This window comes from Herpailurus yagouaroundi, unplaced genomic scaffold, assembly GCF_014898765.1.
Source record: "Herpailurus yagouaroundi ecotype Mexico unplaced genomic scaffold, PumYag 182, whole genome shotgun sequence".
Taxonomy (NCBI): Eukaryota; Metazoa; Chordata; class Mammalia; order Carnivora; family Felidae; genus Herpailurus; species Herpailurus yagouaroundi.
Window position 1 is genome coordinate 33,067,316 of NW_024412413.1, and position 19,627 is coordinate 33,086,942.

The window sequence follows — 19,627 nt, forward strand, 5'->3', positions numbered from 1 at the left end:
ATAGAAATGTATGTAGCATGATAGTATGGATTCTAGACTGTAGTTTGAAAGAAAGCAATAGTGAAAATGAATTTCATGCCAGTAGACACTTTAGAAACTAGATTTAGCAGCAGTCACATTAGCTTAGATAATGGGAGAATTTTTCTTCATTGAAAATGCTCTGTGTCGCTTAAGAAGAACTTACTGAGGCAGCCTGCCATCTAGCTTTTTCACAGAAAAACAGGCTTACAGACTGCAGATGAGAGAGTCTGGAGCAGAGACAATTTTAACTTAGCCATTCCTAATTTATCTCAAGCATTTTCAATTCATCTTCACTGCTCTATGCACACAGGAACACCAGATTGCCGTCCCTGGGGAACAGAATGCAACCAGGGATCTGGAGAGCTGTCACATTCCAAGAAATATTTAAATTGTGCTGATTTTCTTCTGGAGAACTGAGCCCAGGGAATGAAACTCTCCATCAAGTCATAGCTTTGCGGGCAATAGATCAGAGGATATTGCCAGTTTTCTAATGGATTATTGTTATCGGGCAGGTTTTCTCTGAAGGTACGTAGTTATTTTCTCAATTCATTACCCTCTCCTATTTATCAGGTAACGATCTAATGAGCTAGAGATCCAAACCGGGGGAAAAAAGAGAAAGATGTTAAGTAGTCGGTATTGACTAAAGAATGACACTTTATTGCTGCATGTTTATAGGTGAATAATCTGACTCCTTCAGTAAAGATTAGTAGAGGCTAGTTTGAATTGCATTGTCAGCAAAAACAGGCGAAACCAAAACAAAACCGTGCTGCAGGCTGCATTATCATAAGTTCATATTAATTCTCTTGAGGATTTTCCGTAGCTGCAGCGTATAATGAAGGGAAATACATACTTTGGAAACTCAGCTAACCTTATACAGTTTAAAAATATTTTTACATAATCGTGATGTTTCCTCCATGTATTCTCAAATACAAACTTTGTCTCAAATGCTGTTATTAATTCTGGTGCCATTGATATTTATGGTATTTAAATATATGAATGATAAAAGTATTTAATTTAAAGAGATTCTATTGGGAGTCGTCATGAGAATGTTATATTAGTGAACTTTGCTGGCTTTAAAGATCTTTATTTTTAAGTTTGAAAGACTCTTCCTCAAATTAATGCTACATTTTAGGAAAATATGCAAATCATAAAAATTTATTATTCAACTTTGTTTGATGAAGTGAAAAAAACCTCTATACATCTATGAAGTACACAAAACTGTTTAGCAGAGTAAAATCTTAAAAGCTGGAAAACTTCTGAGTATTAGCTGAACCAAAAAAATGGGCAAAGCTTATCCTGCACTGAAATTTAGCTTATTATATCTATGACACATTAGAACAGGAAGAGGGGTGACTTTCATGCCTGTTTCCTAAAAGTTAAAGGTATATGTGTAAGAGGGTGTTCTGTGTCAGAATGTGAGTGGGAGTGTAGGATAGAAAGCACACACGTAGTAATCACAGTAAGTTTATGAAAATTAAAAATATGATATCAGGGCTTTTGATGTCTTCAACTGTCGTGCTGTTGTGTGAGTAGGCTCAGTGAAACCTACCATGGTGCACATAGTCTTCCATGGTAAAAATGACTATTAGAATGGGCAGAAGAGCATGTGTATTTAACCTGGAGCGTGGTATACCTGCTACTGTATTTGGACTGGAACACAGAGTCTGTGGACCCATCAGTGGGTTAATCACAGGCTCGGGAGAAGAAATGGTGGCTCAGCTTCACGAGAGCACTTGTTCAATGTGTTCTCATTTCTTTGGAGCATTTGAGAGACTATTAGAAGAATAAAGGAGACGGAGAAGAAGGATTGAGTCACCCAGACAGTAACTTGGAGTTTAGTCTCTCTTATCCTCAGAGGGACTGTAAAAGGCAAAAAATGGAAAAGAGGAAGGAGAAGAGAGTCCTCAAAGTGTACTTTTAAGTGCTTCTTTTTTCATGAATCTTACAAGAATTGAGGAACGGGGGTTTAAATTAAGGTTTCCCTATGGATTCCTCCATTTGGCAAGCTTTCTTTATGAAACATTTTCCCTCCACTCACTTAAGGAAAAAAAAAAAAGTGAGCTTGTTTCCAGCCTGGTTTCTTCCCCAGTAACTTGCAGCTCTAATACAAATCTACAGGAGCACGCTCCCTGAAACTGCATACACTCCTGAGTGTCTCAGACATTTACAATTCGTTGACTTATGAATGCCAAAGCTAAAGTGATTCCACTTTATTTATTTATTTATTTATTTATTTATTTATTTATTTAAGCATAGGGAAGATATGGCAGCAGCTTAATAATGCATCCTTTCATCGGTATTTTTGATGTTAGATGAATAGAACAAATATGCAAATCAGGAGGGGTAGTTTTAGTTGTCAAATTGCAATAAAAATTTTTATTGCTCTGACCTCTTATTAACCTTTCTATCATATCATGCTAGTGTCTCTTGCCTCCCTATAGGGTTCATTTTTACCCAGCTCTCTAAATCTGCTCAGCTTCCAGGTCTAGTGCTAAAACTTGTTTTACTTCATCTAATGGTGAGTTTGTTGCAAAATATATTACTATAATTTCACTTTATTAGTTGCTGTTAAATATTTAATATTTATTGAGTGCCCATGATCTGTTTGGTGTTTCAAAGCAGTATATAGGAAAGAAGCATGTAATGGTATTTTTTCCTAAATCAGCCAGTTTATTAATATTTCAGGACTTCTAATTGGTGCCCACAGAGGAAGGCAATTAAAGCTGGCTCTTTAGTGGCTGCTTATGTGCATGGAAGACATGAAATATCCTATATTCAGTCAATGATTTGCATTCAACTTTACTGAGGAACCCGGACTTATCATCCAGTTGTATTTAAATACCCCCTTTACTGTGTTCCATATGTCAAAATGTCATTATAGGCAGAACATTGGATTGAGGATAAGAAAAACTAGATTTAAGTGTGTGAAACAAGTCTGTGTAAGTTAATTAGTCTTCTACATACCTCTCTCCCATTAGCTGTATGATAGAGATAATGGAATCTATTCTTTAGATTCTTGGGGGTAGTAAAGATCACACAATTTAATTAACAAACATATAGTGTGTGCACAACATACATTCAATGAACAGTACTTATTTCTGAATGCATTTCATCGGAGTTTTACATATAGAATGTACCAATTGAAACTACCTTGACTCATCTTTCTTCAATATGAATGTGTGTGTGTGTGTGTGTACATGTGTATTATCATAGATCCATTGTTTAACAGTTTTAGTAATGGAAATAATGTATTGAGCATGTAGTTATTGCTCAGCACTAAAGTAATCTGCATTAGTCATACACAGATAAAATTAGATATTAAGATTAGCTTGAGAGATAGGTTGGCATATTCTCTATGGCTATCAAACAGCTAAATTTTCCACCATACCTTTCCAGGGAAAGCAGATAGAACTGTATCTCATTTTCCCACTTTTCTCTTCTCCCAAAAGATATGGAAATAGAAGAGAAGCCAGTAAATCCTCTTGCTCATTATGCTGTGCCCTTTGCTCCTTTAGTTTGCGTTTTATTTTGCTACAGTGGCTTGTCTAGTGAGATGGCCTCAAATCCTAACGGCGCAGAGTAGTTTAAGCATACAAATCCACCCCTGCAAGGAACAAAGAAAATATATGAATACTTTTCTTAAAACAAAAGACAGCTTTTGCTTTGAAAAAAGCTAACCAGTTTTTAATGAGAGTGGAACTGTTAAATGTGAATGTTCAATCCAGCCAGATGTTGACCTTAACTGTGAGTTTGAATCTTTACAAAAATAGTATGCAAATCCAAGCTAGAAGCTGCTTTCTTTAGGTCACAAGACTGCTGAAAAATTCTGAGTCTGAATTTCTCAGATGCATTTCATATTGAGTTAAGCATATACCTACTTTAATATTCTGAGCCCTATGGGGAGGTAAATTAAGCATCATACAACTCTCTCATATAGCTTTGTTTTGGAATTTGGAAATAGATTTACAAATGCCCCTTTTTATAAAGGGGAACCACCAAGTAATTATTTTGGAAGTGTGTTACTGGAAATTATCTAGCACATTATGACTGGATCAAGATGTGGACATAAAAGCAAGTACCTGCTGAAAAGCTATACTTTTTATTGTTTTTGTTGTTTTGAATCAATATCTGTTGTCAGTGTCAATCCTGTCTTAAAATCAGTGAATCAACCTACTCACCAATAAGGTGAAGGTTTAGGCATCTGACTTCATTTTCCACAAGACCCTTGAATTTCTTGTTCTGTTGTTTAATTCCAAACTTTGGATATTTTCATTTAGTACTCAAGGTGACTAGAACCTATGTTCTAATTCCAACTCAGTTGTCTAATTTGTAAATGTGTGTGAAGGGTAATAATAATATTCATGTGGTTGTGTGGACTGAATGACAAAATATCATAAAGTAGTGTTCCAGGGGCTTGTTGATATAAGTACTAAAAAATGGTAATGAGTTTTGTTGCAATCATAACATCACCATCTTCAGGCCCATCCCTGATATTGGGTTTCCTGTTATTCAATGTGATTATCAGATCTCTTTGGGGGGACCCAGGTATGTGTTCAGCTACATTTTTCTTTTGCCTATGGCTTCCAGTAAGTAACTATTTTCATTAAGTCAGCCCTGCTCCTTTGACTTAACCTTAAACAGCTTAACTACCAATTCCTTGAGGTGTTTTTCCCTCAGCAGACTCTTAATGGGAAAGCAGATATCTTTGAGCTTAGTGATTCTCCCCTTGTGTCTCCATTTGTATTGACAAATGTATAGTAAAGGAGACACAAAGAAGACACTGATTCACACGACAGATGTAACTTCCTCAGGCTTCTAGAACATGGGCTAGGCCAACCAACAAAAATTGTAGGCTGAATTGTCTCTCCCTAAAATTCATATGCTAAAGTTCTAATTCTTGGTACCTCATAATGTGAGTGTATTTGGAGACAGGGTTTTTAAAGAAGTGCTTAAGTTACAGTGAGGTCATCAAGGTAAACCCTAACCTAGTATGACTGGTGTCTTTTCAGAAGAGGAAATGTAGACACAGACGTGTATAGAGGGAAGACCATGTAAAGACACCAGGAAAAGGTAGCTGTTTATTAGCTGAGACAGAGGACTCAGAAGAAACCAGCTCTCCTGACACTTTGATCTCAACTTCTAGCCTCCAGAATTGTGAGGGAAAAAAATTTCTGTTGTTTAAGCCACCCAGTCTGTGGTACTTTATTCCAACAGCCCTAGAAAACAAATACAGTAAACATTTTAGATTTTTTGGAACCACTAAGCTCTTTTCCACATATTCCTCCTCCTCCTTCTCTTTCCTTATTCACCCCTTTAAAGATGTAAAACAAACAAACAAACAAACAAAAAAAACACAACAAACAAAAAGAAAACAAATCCTTTCAGGGGCCATATTTGGCCATGAGCATAGTTTGCCAAACCTCGTCCTAGAATAGAAAGATCTTTCAAGGTTTGGGAAAAAGATAGTCCTAAGCTTCCATGTTTTTGCATAGGATAGTCTACTTTGCAGATGGTAACACTGATTTTTAGCCTAAAAATATAACTTTATCCTTTTAGTCTTCCCAAATCCCTTCATATACCTCAATTTGATGTGGATATCTATAGAGCATAATATTTCCACTCTTAATTGACCCTTTAAAGCCATAAGTTAAATGGCATATGAAAATATTAATAACAGCGTTTTGTATTTGCTGAGTACATTCTGTGGGCCAAAGACTATTCTAAACACAACATATATTTTCTCATGTTAATCCTACCAACAGCCTGGTAGCTGTTGCTATAATCATTTTCCTGATATGGAAATCAAGACGGGGAGACATGAAGCAATTGCCTGTGGTTATTTAGCATAAGTAGCTTAGTGGCTACCCTAGGTTTGGATAGAGAATCTTAGGCTCAGAGTCTGGCATTTAACTACTATACTCTAATGGCTCTCAGATCATGGAAGCATTTTATGTTTACTGTAAGAACAGCTGTGAAAATGTGGAAAAATACATACCAAACACAATTGAGGTGAAAGAGAGGGAAATGATGTGGTGCTTATTTCAATCCCACATTTTTATGTGAATGTAGTAAGTATGATAGTTTTCTAGTTAATTATGTAATTTCTGTTTGTATTTTTTATGGAGAGCATGAATTGTCTTTCTAGGACTTTTTTTGTCTTCAAAATATCATATAGCAAATGAGTATGGATAAAGAGGTTAGGCTCATCACGGAAGGCCTAAAGAGCAAAATGGTATAATTTTAAAACTCACAGGAATTTCATATTAATTTTGCATATAAGTAAGTTAATACTTTAATAATTCATATAATATGGAAAGTAATGAATAAAAAAACTGACTACTGGGTGTAAATACTGTATTACTTCTAGTTATTTTAATGGAATCAACAGGTAGTAGGTTTGAATGTGCTCAAAGCAGGACCTGTTCAAATGAAAACTTTGCCAGGTGGCAATTCTGCTTTAAATCTAAGAAGCATATGTTGTGTGTTGTGTGAATTCCTGGATTGTCCTTTTTAATTTCATCAATACATCTGATATGCCTTCAGTACTTCTGTAGAACTGAATCATATTTTCTAGCCATATCTGAATTTGGTAGAACACCTTTGAAAAGAAAAAAATAGGCCAGTACTACTATGCAATGTGAGTACAGTTGACCTACTTCATAAATTATTCTTCTGTTACTTCATTAGCAGAAGAAATCCTTGTGATATTGTCAGATGTCCACATCGAATATAAGAAATGTAATCATCATAAAGTGGAAGGTTGTCTATCACCTGCCAAAATCGACAAAGTACATAAGCAGTGTTAATAGTTTCGGCTTTTAGTTATATTGTCCAGTGACTAAAATGTATGCATATGTATACGTAGAACCTCAAATAAAGCACTAGACTTATTTAGAAGATTATTACAATGGGTCCTATTATTTTAGGCTTTATTAGGTCCCTGGACATTGTAGAGCAAAACCAAAGTAAACTCTCTTTGGTTATATTCTTTGGGATAGGTGGATAACTATGAGCATTCTGTTGCTCAGGAATTGTTTTTCTTTAATGTGTATTTGTATTTACTCTCTCTAAAATTATTTTTGTCTTTATGAAGTACATAAAGTACTTTATGAAGTGGCCATGCGAATGTCTGTGTGAAGGCATTTGTGTGCATGTCTCTGAGTGTCATGTGTGTTTGTGTTTTTCCAGGGATTACCCATGGGTGAGTTAAAAAACAGATCTTTAGTTCACAGACACAATATTGAGATTCATCTTCTCATCTCACCAGCAAGTGGACCTCGAAATACATAGGAATTAGAGCATTAAATACCACCCTAGGTTATTTTGCAGTTCTCTCCCACCCTCCTTTTACTCAACGCTATTTTTCACAAAACTTAAGCTTTAGAAAATGTTCTACTAGGATTTTTTTTTTTACTCCCTTGGATTATTCTTGTGGGGTAAAAAAAATGGGAATATTTTAGGAAGGGGGAAAATCTTTATGAGAATGGGCAGAATTTACACGAAGGGATGAAGGTTTGCACTGCAAAGGAAGAAGAACAGTTTTAGGCTGTCAACAGGGGTAGGAATAGGTTTGATCTTGAGGATAATGCTGGGAACTGGGATATTCCCATAAAAATAATTCTCTGAGTGGTTTAAGTTATTATATATTCTTCTTTGACTCTGAGAACAATTTATTTGGCATTAGTTTAAGTCTTATTTTTATTTGGAAACCCCTTCTAGCTATGCCCAAACCTTTGGTCAACACCCACATAGATCATAGGGTCGATTATAGACTAAATCTAGACTAAAGGAAAATTTTAATCTGCACCTATGTACACATAGGAATCATGGACACATGGACACAGGACTGGCTGACAATTAACTGTGGAGAAATATTGACAGATAGGAACAGACAATAGGGTAGGGATAGTCAGACCAATCTACGGGACAGGAAAACTGACAGCCAGCCAGAAACATACTACAGAGAGATGTGGATGAATAGGCAGTCAGATAAGCAAGCATAGGCAAGTAGATACAGACCACAGGGAAATTGATGAAGAGGCAAGGGAAGACAGTGAGACTCAGACCCATGCTCTAACATGGACAGGCAGATCTGGCCACAGATTGGCAGCCGGCATAGATGTAAATATAGATACGTATGTGTACATACACTATATACTAGAATTTCACCTTATGCATTCATGATGCAAAATCCAGCAATACACCATTTTTATTGCTTATTAAACAATCATTTCTAAGGCGTGTTTATCTATGCATTTTTGTTTTTCACCACATAGATGCAGTACAAAGAATCATAGATAACTATGAAAAATGTGCTTTGTCATTCTTTTTACTTTTATCTAGTACTTCTGTCTTTGGATAAGAGAAACAGAGTGAAGTTATTGTGAGGAGGCTTCTGAAATGTTACCTTAAGGTTTTTTTCAAGCTCTGTAATGTAAAAGACAAGTCAGAATTCAAACAAGAAAATGATCAGTTTTTTTTTTTCCCCTGGAGAAACAACAATTATAAAACAAAAAATGAAACACTTGTGCCTCAAAACATTATTAATGTCAAAACAATTATTGCAGCCTTAGTCTTTTTGCTGTGGGTCACTGAAACCATTTCTAAGTTATAAATGCACTTGATAATTTTTGCTCCAATAAAATGAGAATAACAGAGGGAAAGTATAATGGTCTTTTGATTGGATGGAATTTAAATGACTTGAATGTATATGTATATTAAAGTCATAGAAAGTTTAGAATATTGCATTATATTCAACTGTTGATTTGAAATAGTCCTTCAAAATGGTTTATAATTGTAATAATGTTTAAAGGACGGCAAAGTTTAGTAGTTATTTAGGAGCTGCTTATAGAAGATACACAGACTATATAATTATATGCATACTAAATTATTATCATTAGATAAATATTTTGCATGTCGTATCTTGCTAGTGTTTGTAACCATCCTTTATTTTCACTGGTAGGTGGGAATACTCAGCCAGCTCTGAACTTTAAATAAAAATCTTTCATATTATTTTAAAACTACTACTGTGCATCATATTTGGTACTTTTAGAAATTAACACCAACTGAAAACTGAGCTTTATGTTTTCCTATGAGGTTAGTTTTTTCAGAGAAGGGTATTTTCCTTTTTATTTTGATCTCTGGAATGCATACATGGTTATATCATTAACCCCCCTTTTAACCAGCTTCATTGAGGTATAATTTATATGTCACAACATTTGTCAGTTTTAAGTGTATATAGTTCAATGACTTTTAGCATATTTACTGTTTGTGTAACTATCCCCACAATTGAATTTTAAAGCTTTTCCATCACCACAAAGAGAAATAGTGTGTCTATTTAAAGTCACTCTCATTTCTCATTCTGACTCAAGTAAACCACTAATCTACTTTCTGTCTCTCTATATTTGCTTTCTCTGGATATTTCATATAAATGGAATCAAGCAATACATAGTCTTCTATGTCTGTCTTCTTTCACTTAGTACACTGTTTCCAAGGTTTACCCATGTTGTAGGACCCTTTCATTGCCACATAGTGTCTCATTCTTTGGACCTACCAAATTTTATTTATCCATTAACTAATTATTATACATACAGATTGTTTCTGAGTTTAAGTTTTATAGTTGTTCAGTCTTAAAGAGTGAAGATTTTGTTTATTTTTCCTAGATTCTCTCTATTCACAGAATGAATATATACTTGGAAACTAATGTTCAAATTAATTTACTCTATATTGAGGTTTGCAAGACTGCTTTTTTAAAAAACTAAGAAGGAAGCAAAGCTAATTAATCAAAAACAAAATTTGTATGAAAGTATATTAAGGTGATGCATAATGATGTATTCTAACCTGATAAACTTAAGGTGACTTATACATAATACAATACAAATATGCTAAATATAAATATAAATAAGCTTAAATATAAATAATCTTACATATAAAATATATCTCTAATTAGAAATAAAAATGACAAATACATAAACTAGTTGATTTTTTGATTCTTGTTTAAAATAGAAAGAAAAGTTATTGAAAAGTTTTGATGTTTTCTGATTGAATCAACTACCATGGAAATATAAAATCTGCAGATAATAAGCTTTATTTTGTACTTTTTTTTGTAACATATTTTCCACTTAAAATGCTTCTTTTTTTCTATTTCTATACATTTTCTATACTTAATCTCACCTGCTTCCATGAATTACTACATGGGAACTGTTTAAACTTTGCTATTTAGAGTTAGCTAACTTAATGAAAACAGTGTAGGCATTAATTTTCAAATCATATGGATGACTGGGGCCACCTATGAGTTAGCCTTTTTATCTCTATAGTTCCTATCATTTTCTAAATTGAATGATATCCCAGACAGCTTGTAAACCTTTTTATGAGGTTTATACTTGATGATGATCTTTCTGCTTCATTTATTTGCGATTTACTGACATGGAACCCTGACTTTATTCATATTCTTATTTTGAAATAGGTAACTTGGATATGAAGCAAAATTTGACTTTCCAATGGATTTTTATTCTGCCACACACAGTGTATCAGAAAATCAAACATAGAATTTACTGCCACACTTTCTTTCTCTTAGTTTAGGTGTGAGAAATGCATATCTTTCCAAGATACTTTTCTTCTGTGCATCTCTTCAGTATACATTCCTCTGAGTTTTATTTGCTGTTTTTTTTCCCTTAGTTTTACTCAACCTGGGCAGTCTCATCCACTGCTAGATCTTCAGCTCCATCTAGGTCGACAATTCTAGTCATGACTTCTTTCCTTTGATCTGGACCTTGTGGTTTCAAGTTCAATATCCAATAGAAACTACAGTTTATTAAAAAAAAAAAAAAAACAAACACACACACGCGCACACACACACAATCACTCTAAAAATACTTAAACAATTATTGAAGAAAATACAAAGGAGAAAACATTGCCTATATTTTTAAAGAGAATTCAAATGTTTTCCCATTTTATAAGGCACACTGTTGTACCAGGAATACAGAGACTTTGGATCTAATTAAATGCTGTTTTCTGTCATTATTCTTAACAGGTGCTATAAAGCCAATCTACCCCTTTTTTGTTGCAAATGTGGCCCAATTTTTACTTGACTCAATTGAAATTATTTTGAGAAAGGGTGCCATACTAAAGTGCCCTTTGTTTTCCTGTAAAGAAAATAAATATCTTGTATCTTCTCATTTATTACAGTGAAGTATTTTAATTCTATAATGATATTAAAATTTACTGTGTATTATAATGTGAACTTCTTTTCTAAAAAAATTAAGTACCACATTCTGTTATTTTAGAAATATAGACAATTAGTAACATAATTAAAGAGTTTCTTTATATGGCTTTAGAATCTTTCTTTTTGAAATACAATAATAATTTTATTGTGCTTTATATTTTAGAAAAAAATAGACATTGGCTAAAATTATAAAACCACAAAGTTAACATTTTACTTGAGATTTGGCAGAACATCCACTATTCCCACTCTGTTTCAATTTAAGTCAGTCGCCAATTCTCAGAAGCAATCTAGAAATGTTGTAATACATCAGCCTAAGGAAAACCACACATACTCTCATGAACTATCGCATTTTGACACATGCCCACCACCCACAAAACACTGTTGGATTCTCTTGATTATGATTCTTACATTCCATGGATTAAAAATGTGAAAATGTGATGAACTGTTTTGGGTAAAAAAAAAATATTTTCTCTTAGCTTTTGCTACATAGGCAACATTTAACCAGATTGTGATGGCATCATTGAGGGCATAGACATATCAAGAAAACTTTGCGTATAATTTTTGAATTGAACTTGAGTAAACATCTTAAGTTACTGAGTGCAAAATGGGACTGATACTTACAGTAGACTTCTGGAGTTCCTCAATTTCAGCCAATTTTTTTTTTTTAATTGCCCAAACCTGCACTGTATTCCACCCAGATTAGTGTGGGATAACTATGAACTCATGGCCTAAACTACAGAAATTAGATTCTCTTTCCCTGGAATTTAGAATAGGGTTATAGAAACTCTAATCAGTCTTAATTTGGTGCTGAAACTGGGTAGTCAAGTAGAGCAGGAATTTGGCAGCCATTACTGGGCTATGTGTAAATGGGACAGAGCAAGGCAGTTTTCAGAGAACAATACAATAGGGTAGAATGAAGCTCAGGGAAGGGGGCTGGTGAGACACTCCACAGTTACAGAGCTGGGAGGCAGACATAGTAATAGCCTGAGTAGCTTTTCTGGGTCCTGAATGCCATCAGTTTCTGCTCTTGGATTCTGGGAAACATCCAGTATCATTCTAAATTGACCTGAAATAGGCTCTTAGCACTATTGTTAATCACTAACCTGTTCAGTACTGCAGTCTATTGCTCTTTCAGAAAATTATTTCAGTAGTTGTTTTTTTTTTCTTTCCTTTAAACCTTTAATAGCCTTCATCTTCACTTGTTTCTTGTGTTAACCAGAAGAAAAATTTTCTATCTCCTCTTCAAATATATAAATATATATTTATCTACCTGAGCCAAGAGGCACTCTAGAACCACAATACAGGATGCTGGTCAGGAGATTAGTGTCTGAAGCCAGTGATGATGAGTTTGAGACTCAGATCTACCATTTATTATAACTGTATATATTTCATACCTTTAAGTGTTGTGTGTCTCCTTGAATTGTTAAGAGTCCAGTGAGGTGAAATTAAATTTCCTCTACTAATGTGTTTCTTTTTCTCCTGTTTCCTATAGATTTTTCCTATAGTGAATGCATGTTGAAATTCTTATTTGATATGTTGATATTTATAGCTACTGCATTATTTGTACCATTTAATATTATAAAGAGCCCTGATTTGTAACTCTGAATGCACTTTGGCCTGAATTCACCCTTGTTTGTTATTGATACAGTGAATTCTACTTTTTTATGTTTGAATTGCCTATGTCTCTGAACATTTTTGAAAATCTTTATGTCTCCTTTTGCTTCAAGGTGACCTCTTATATACAACAAAGAATTAGGATCCTTATGAAAGCCATTATGGAAATCTTTCTCTTTTAAAATTTTAGTTTAATTAATTTAAATGTACTAATTTGAGAAATGTTTATAAGCTCTATCTTGTTGACGTTAGCTATTATCAGACAGGTGAGGAATCAGTATACCTCTTGCATTCATTACCCTTTCCTCTAACTTTGACACTATTGGCATTTCTACATTAAAGCATATAACACATACCATCTATTCCTTACCCCCCCAAACCTCACATTTGTTTTACTCTTACGTGTACAGATAAATGTATAAAATGTTTCCAAAGAACCTCACTACACTCCCATCCTGGAGTTTTTATAATAGTCTTTTGGGCAGCTGGGGTTCACTATTTAGCACCTACATTGGGAACAGTTCATAAAATATTTTTTGTATATTCAAAATATTTTACTACTTTTATTCTTGAAAGATTATTTGTCTCAATTTAAAGTTCTTGGATCATAGCTTCTGTTGAGCATTTTTATTTGTCCATTTTATTTTCATAATAAAAATTTTTCAAAAGAATTTGAGGATTAGCCCTTTTTCCTCTTAATCTCATTGTAAATAATTTTTTTCTTTCATTTTTCTTTGTTTTTCCCCCCTGCCTCTGCATACAACATCTTTTGTTGTGTTTGATGTCAAGTAAATTTTCCCGAGTATACTTCAGTGTTGACAGTTTGGGGTGATTTTTCCCTGGAACATGATGCCCCTTTTTCAATATGCAGAGTCAAGCCCCCTTTTGCATTATGAAATATTAGCTTTGCTCCAACATTTTTGTTCAGTGCGGATGCATTTATACAAATATTGGTTCTCCTTACCTGTGTTTCACATGTACTATTTTCTCCATACTCCTTTTTCAGCTTTCAACTTTTGTACATTTCTTCTGCTCATTTCCTATTCTATATATTCCTTTTGATTATTTCCTCCTTATCTTTCATGTCTATCACTTTCTTCATAATCCTTTTTTAGCTCTCTTTTTCAAAACTTGTATTTATTTTTGCCCATTTTTCTTCCTGTGTAACTTTTTTTTTTCAACGTTTTATTTATTTTTGGGACAGAGAGAGACAGAGCATGAACGGGGGAGGGGCAGAGAGAGAGGGAGACACAGAATCGGAAACAGGCTCCAGGCTCTGAGCCGTCAGCCCAGAGCCCGACGCGGGGCTCTAACTCACGGACGGCGAGATCGTGACCTGGCTGAAGTCGGACGCTTAATCGACTGCGCCACCCAGGCGCCCCACTGTGTATCTTTTTGATAGGTTTATCATTTTATTCTCCATTTCTAAGCCTTAATGTATCACATGACAACTCCTTCAGTTATCTTACTATTTCCTCCTTGCAATGGTGAAATTCTTGTTTGTGTTTGTACTCCATTGATATATTTGCCTGTTAATTTTTACAATTCATGGAAAATGTTTGATTATCTGCTCTGATCCAGTAATTTCATAGGGTGGTGTGTCATTTTTTCTTGTTCTCTTCCTTTGATTTCCCTTTAAAGCTCCTGGTCTGTAGGTTATATGTTTGTTGATTTTTGTTTACTTATTTTTATAAAAGTTTAATTACCCTGAACCATTAATTTTCAAGAAAATCATGTAGGTGAGTGGCCAGGGCTGTATTTCAGGCTAGGTGGAAATTTACTTATAACCCAAGATTTTGAACGTGAGTATATTTAGTCTTTACTTCTCAGTCATTAAGTATAGAAGAAAAGTTTTTCCTTTCAAACAGTCATGAAGACTGCTCTTTGAAAATACGTTTTTTTCAATATGATTTTTTATCTAGAAAAACCTCTTTTGCTTCTTAGAATTAAGCCAGCTCCAGAATATCACCTACCTCTGACACCAGCCCCCCCATTCCTGCTTTCACAAATATGAGATAGGTTTTAACATCTGAATGTTTTTACTCATGTTTGAGAAGTGACTTTACTGGCTCTTTACGAAATTTCTAGCCTTGTAGTTTTCTTTTTGCCTTCTGCTTCAGGCACTAGATTTTACATTCACTATATTGCAGAAGCATTTCTACTATTTTGCATTTTGAGGTTTTAACTAAAACTGGAAATGTTCGTCTTGCCTTCTTGCCTTCTTTGTAGCTTTTGGACACTTTTTATGGGAAAAGAATAAGGGAAAAATACTCCAATTCTATTCTTCTCTATCCAAATTGAAATCCTCTTAAATCATATTTTAGAATTATATCATATCATGATCCGTGCCTCATATTTTTCTTCATCAAAAATGGCAAGTCCTTAAAATGGTCCACAAAATCACATAATATAGTGGCCCAGGCCACATCTCTAATTTCACCTTCTGTTTTCCTTTCTTCCTTCCCTACCATGCTGGCCTTCTTGCCATCACCTAATTATGCCAATCTCACTTTTTTGCTTTTCTCATTCCAGACATTTGCTCTTTCTGTTCCTTGTCTCTGCAATAATTTATATCAAAATATTTACATAGACAGTGTTCTCATTTCTTTTTTTTTCTAATATTTTAAATGCTTATTTATTTTTTAGACAGAGAGTGTGCACGTGGCAGAGGGGTGGCGGGGGGGGACAGAGGATCCAAAGTGGGCTCTATGCTGACAGCAGCAAGTCCAGTGCAGGGCTTGAACTTACAAACCGAGATCATGACCTGAGCTGAAGTCACACACTCAGCCAACTGAGCACCCAGATGCTCTGTGTTCTCATTTCATTTAGGGCCCTGCTTAAATATTTCTTCCTCAGAGTTTCATTCATAGACTTTGTTGTTAGTATTATTTCATTATTATATTGCATTTTTCATATTATTTACAACTCTCTGATGCTATAATATTTGTTTTCATATTGCATTTTACTGTCCCTCTTACTCCAATATAAGAGCAATGAGGACAGTAATTATTTTTATTCTTGTTACTGTTTGATCTTCACATCTAGAACAATGTCTGACATATAGATACACTATATGTATGATGAAATTAAGAAATATTGCTGAACTTTTCCATAATATTTTTTGTTGATTAAGTGGAATTCCTTCTGACATTATAAATAACTAGCAATTTATACTATTTGCTAGGTACTCTTCCAAGAATGTTAAGGGTATTTATTTAATTTTCAAACAACGCTATGGGTTAAATACTATAATTATGTTTATTTTACAGATGAAGAAATTGTGGACACAGAGGTTAAGTACTGCTTATAAGTGATGCAGAAGTATTTAATTCAGTGCTGTGACTCTTAGCCAGTTTGATATATAACTATCTCTCCTATATATATATATATATATATATATATATATATATATATATAATAAACTTTTACCACTTTGCTGACCTATATATATATATATAAAATAAACTTTTACCACTTTGCTGACCCTGTTAGATACACCTATTATGGAAGTGATTTTATTTTATTTTTTATCAAATTTCTGCAAAGATCCTACTATGTTAAAATGCAAGTCATTGATACCTTTTCAATAAGTCATGTCAGGTTCTTCTCTATAACAAAATTCTCTTTTCTTCTGATGCCAACAATGCTTCTTTTCTTTCTTTATTTTGACTGATCTTCTTCTAAACTGTATTACAAAAGATATATCATGATGTCCTGGGTTTTTAGCAATCTGCTTTAGACCTGTCCAAGATTCTATTACTTCTCTACATAAAATGACATTTCAAATGCTTGATGTTTTCAAAATTTATCCCACATTTTTCCAATTAAGTTGGTTTGTCTAGGTAGACTCATTCTCTTAGATGTTCTTCTATCCATCTTTCCAAAATTATATGCATACTTCAAGATTCTTGCCAAATGTGACTGTTTTCATCAGAATTATACAAATATTTCTTTACTGAATGAAACCTTAGTAAGTCTGATATGTCCCTCTTTTAAAATAGTATTACATCTTTTTGCACTTTTCCTCTGTTATTTATGTGTTATTTTGTTTTGTTTTGTAGTAATGCTATTCGTTTTATTCTTATCTCCATCAGATATATCTCCTTTGATTTATGAATTTATGTTAGATCCAATCTCTCTGTTAGACATTCTTCATCACATTTTTTTATAATTTATAATTATGCATTGTTTTGTAATTAATTATGTCTTCCTATTAAATTACAAGGTCTAATTGGCTGGGGAGTGTGTTGAGTATAGGGCCTATACATAATTAAAAGGTAAACATTTTTATTGGTAGAATAAAAGAAATATATCAAATTAACTTATTGTATTCAAATCTCTTTATGTTAGGGGGGTATCTTTTATAGATACCTCTTTAACTCCTATACTATCTAGCATACATTGGTTATCTATAAATATTTATGAATTTATAAAAATTGAATGAGAATATCAAGAAAAGTGAAATATTACCAACCTTCTCCTGGAATAATGATTTCATATCTTGGGTACTGATTTTTTTTTTAAATTTTTAAAAATGTTTAGTTTTGAGAGAGAGAGACAACATGTGAGTTGGGGAGGGGCAGAGAGATGGAGACACAGAATCTGAAGAAGGCTCCAAGCTCTGAGCTGTCAGCACAGAGCCCCACGCAGGGCTCAAACTCACAAACTGTGAGATCATGACCTGAGCCGAAGTCGGACGCTTAACCGACTGAGCCACCCAGGCACCCCTACTAATTTTTTAAATTGAGATATTATTTACATATAACAGTGTGGTAAAATTAAGGAGTACAACACGTTGTTTTGATACACTTACATATCACAATATGATTATCAACATATTGCTGACTAACACCTCCATTACATCACATAATTGTGATTTCTTTTTTGTGGTTAGAACGTTTGAGACCTAGTCTCTTTGCAAGCTGCAAGTATGTAATACAGTTTTGTTAACTATAATAACAATGATGTGCATTAACTCCCCAAAATTTATATGTAACTTATATGTGTGTTATAAATTCTACTCTTGAAACTAATATTACACTATATGCTAACTTAATAGAATTTAAATAAAAACTTGAAAGAAATAAAAACTAAAAAAAAAAAAAATAAAGGGTGGGGGAGGAGGGATATAGATAAAGGGGATTAAGAGTACACTTATTTTGATAAGCACTGACAAATGTATAGAATTGTTGGACAATTCTATTGGACACCTGAAACTAGTATAATACCATATGTTAATTATACTTGAACAAAAAATTAAATGAAAAGGTGAAATCACACAATAAAAAAAGAAAGTGATAACATAAGTCTGTATTAATTGAAAGGTAATAATCTTCAGGATAATTTTGGTGGAAAAAGCAGATCACAGAATTCACATGAACTGCTATTTATGTGAAATGCAATAATAATAAAATGCTGCACTCTGTGTGGTATAGTAACTGATTATTATTTTTTTATTTTGAGAGTTATGTTGTTCAGGTTTTAGTCATTTTCCAAATCCAAAACAGTTGTTTGAAATGTGTAAGAATAACAGGTTCCTTTAAAAAAATATTTATATTATCTAATTCCCATCATAGTAACTAAAAGTAGTATTTAATTTTTATTTTTTTAAGTTTATTCATTTGTTTGTGTATTTATTTAGAAGGGCTCAAGCAAGGGAGGGCCAGAGAGAGAAGGAGAGAGGGAATCCCAAGCAGGCTCTGGATAGTCAGCAGGGAGTCCGACATGGGGCTCAATCCCATGGACCTGACCAAGATCATGACCTATGATGAAATCAAGTCACCTGCTCAACTGACTGAGCCACCCAGGTGCTCCTAAAAATAGTTCTTTAAAGACTTCTACAATCCTTGCCGATTCTTAAGTGTAAATTTGAGAAGAAAAATCTTTACTTTAGAATTTTAATTAATATTTCTTAATAGTTCATACATAAAAGATAGTCATGATTCCATAAACACAGAGTTTCACTTACAACTGCTAGAATAAGAATTAATTTTGTCAAAATCATCTAAAACACTCAATATTTAACAAATTAAAAAGTTGAATTATAATGTTTTTATTATGAGTAATTTGATTTTCTTATAATTTTTTATTTCTTCTCATTTCTTAAAATAAGAATGTACCTATTTTAGAATATTTTTTCACATCATTTTGCAGTTGTGACCTTTTATACAATGACATCATTAAAAATTAATGGTTAATATGTCATAGTATATTATAGTTTAATAATATTTTAGAAATTACTCCATTTGTATTAAAATAACTAATATTAAAATATCTTGAAATTCAAGGTAAATGTTACCAAGCAACTTGGATTTTTTATCAAAAACATTTAAGGCACATATAAATTTAAAGTGTGGCTATGTTCAAAGCATTGAATGTTTCTGTGGGTTAAGATACATAGTTAAAAGTTTATATATAGTAAATTAAATTTGAAATAAAGTATTCCTTTCACACTAAGAAATATCTAATTTTATGATTCTTAAAAGCTCCATGTTTGGCTCACATATAAACTGTATTATCCTCATTTGGAAATAGAAAACAAGATGTAATAGACAGTCATCTGTTTCTTTGATTCATTAATTAAATAAAGATTATTTGTTCCTATTCTGCTAGATCTGGAGATCTATTATAAATCTGGAGATTTATTCTTGAGGAATAAAAAAATCAAGACTCAGTTCCTCTTCTCAGGAAACTCACAGAATGTTCTCTTTTTTAAGTGGTTTTGTACCTTCTGCTGTACCTCAGGATGGCCTGGCTGATTTCTAATTC

General features: G+C 33.4%; 1 protein-coding gene across 3 annotated transcripts in view; it reads left to right on the forward strand.

Moving 5' to 3' along the window:
* The first annotated feature begins 228 nt into the window (after positions 1–228).
* MGAT4C (MGAT4 family member C) overlaps positions 229–19,627 on the forward strand; it is a 738,623-nt gene continuing 719,224 nt past the window's right edge. For all 3 annotated transcript variants that reach the window (XM_040491285.1, XM_040491286.1, XM_040491287.1), the window contains exon 1: positions 229–546. The gene's annotated coding sequence lies outside the window, so the exon portion shown is untranslated. The remainder of the gene's footprint in view (positions 547–19,627) is intronic.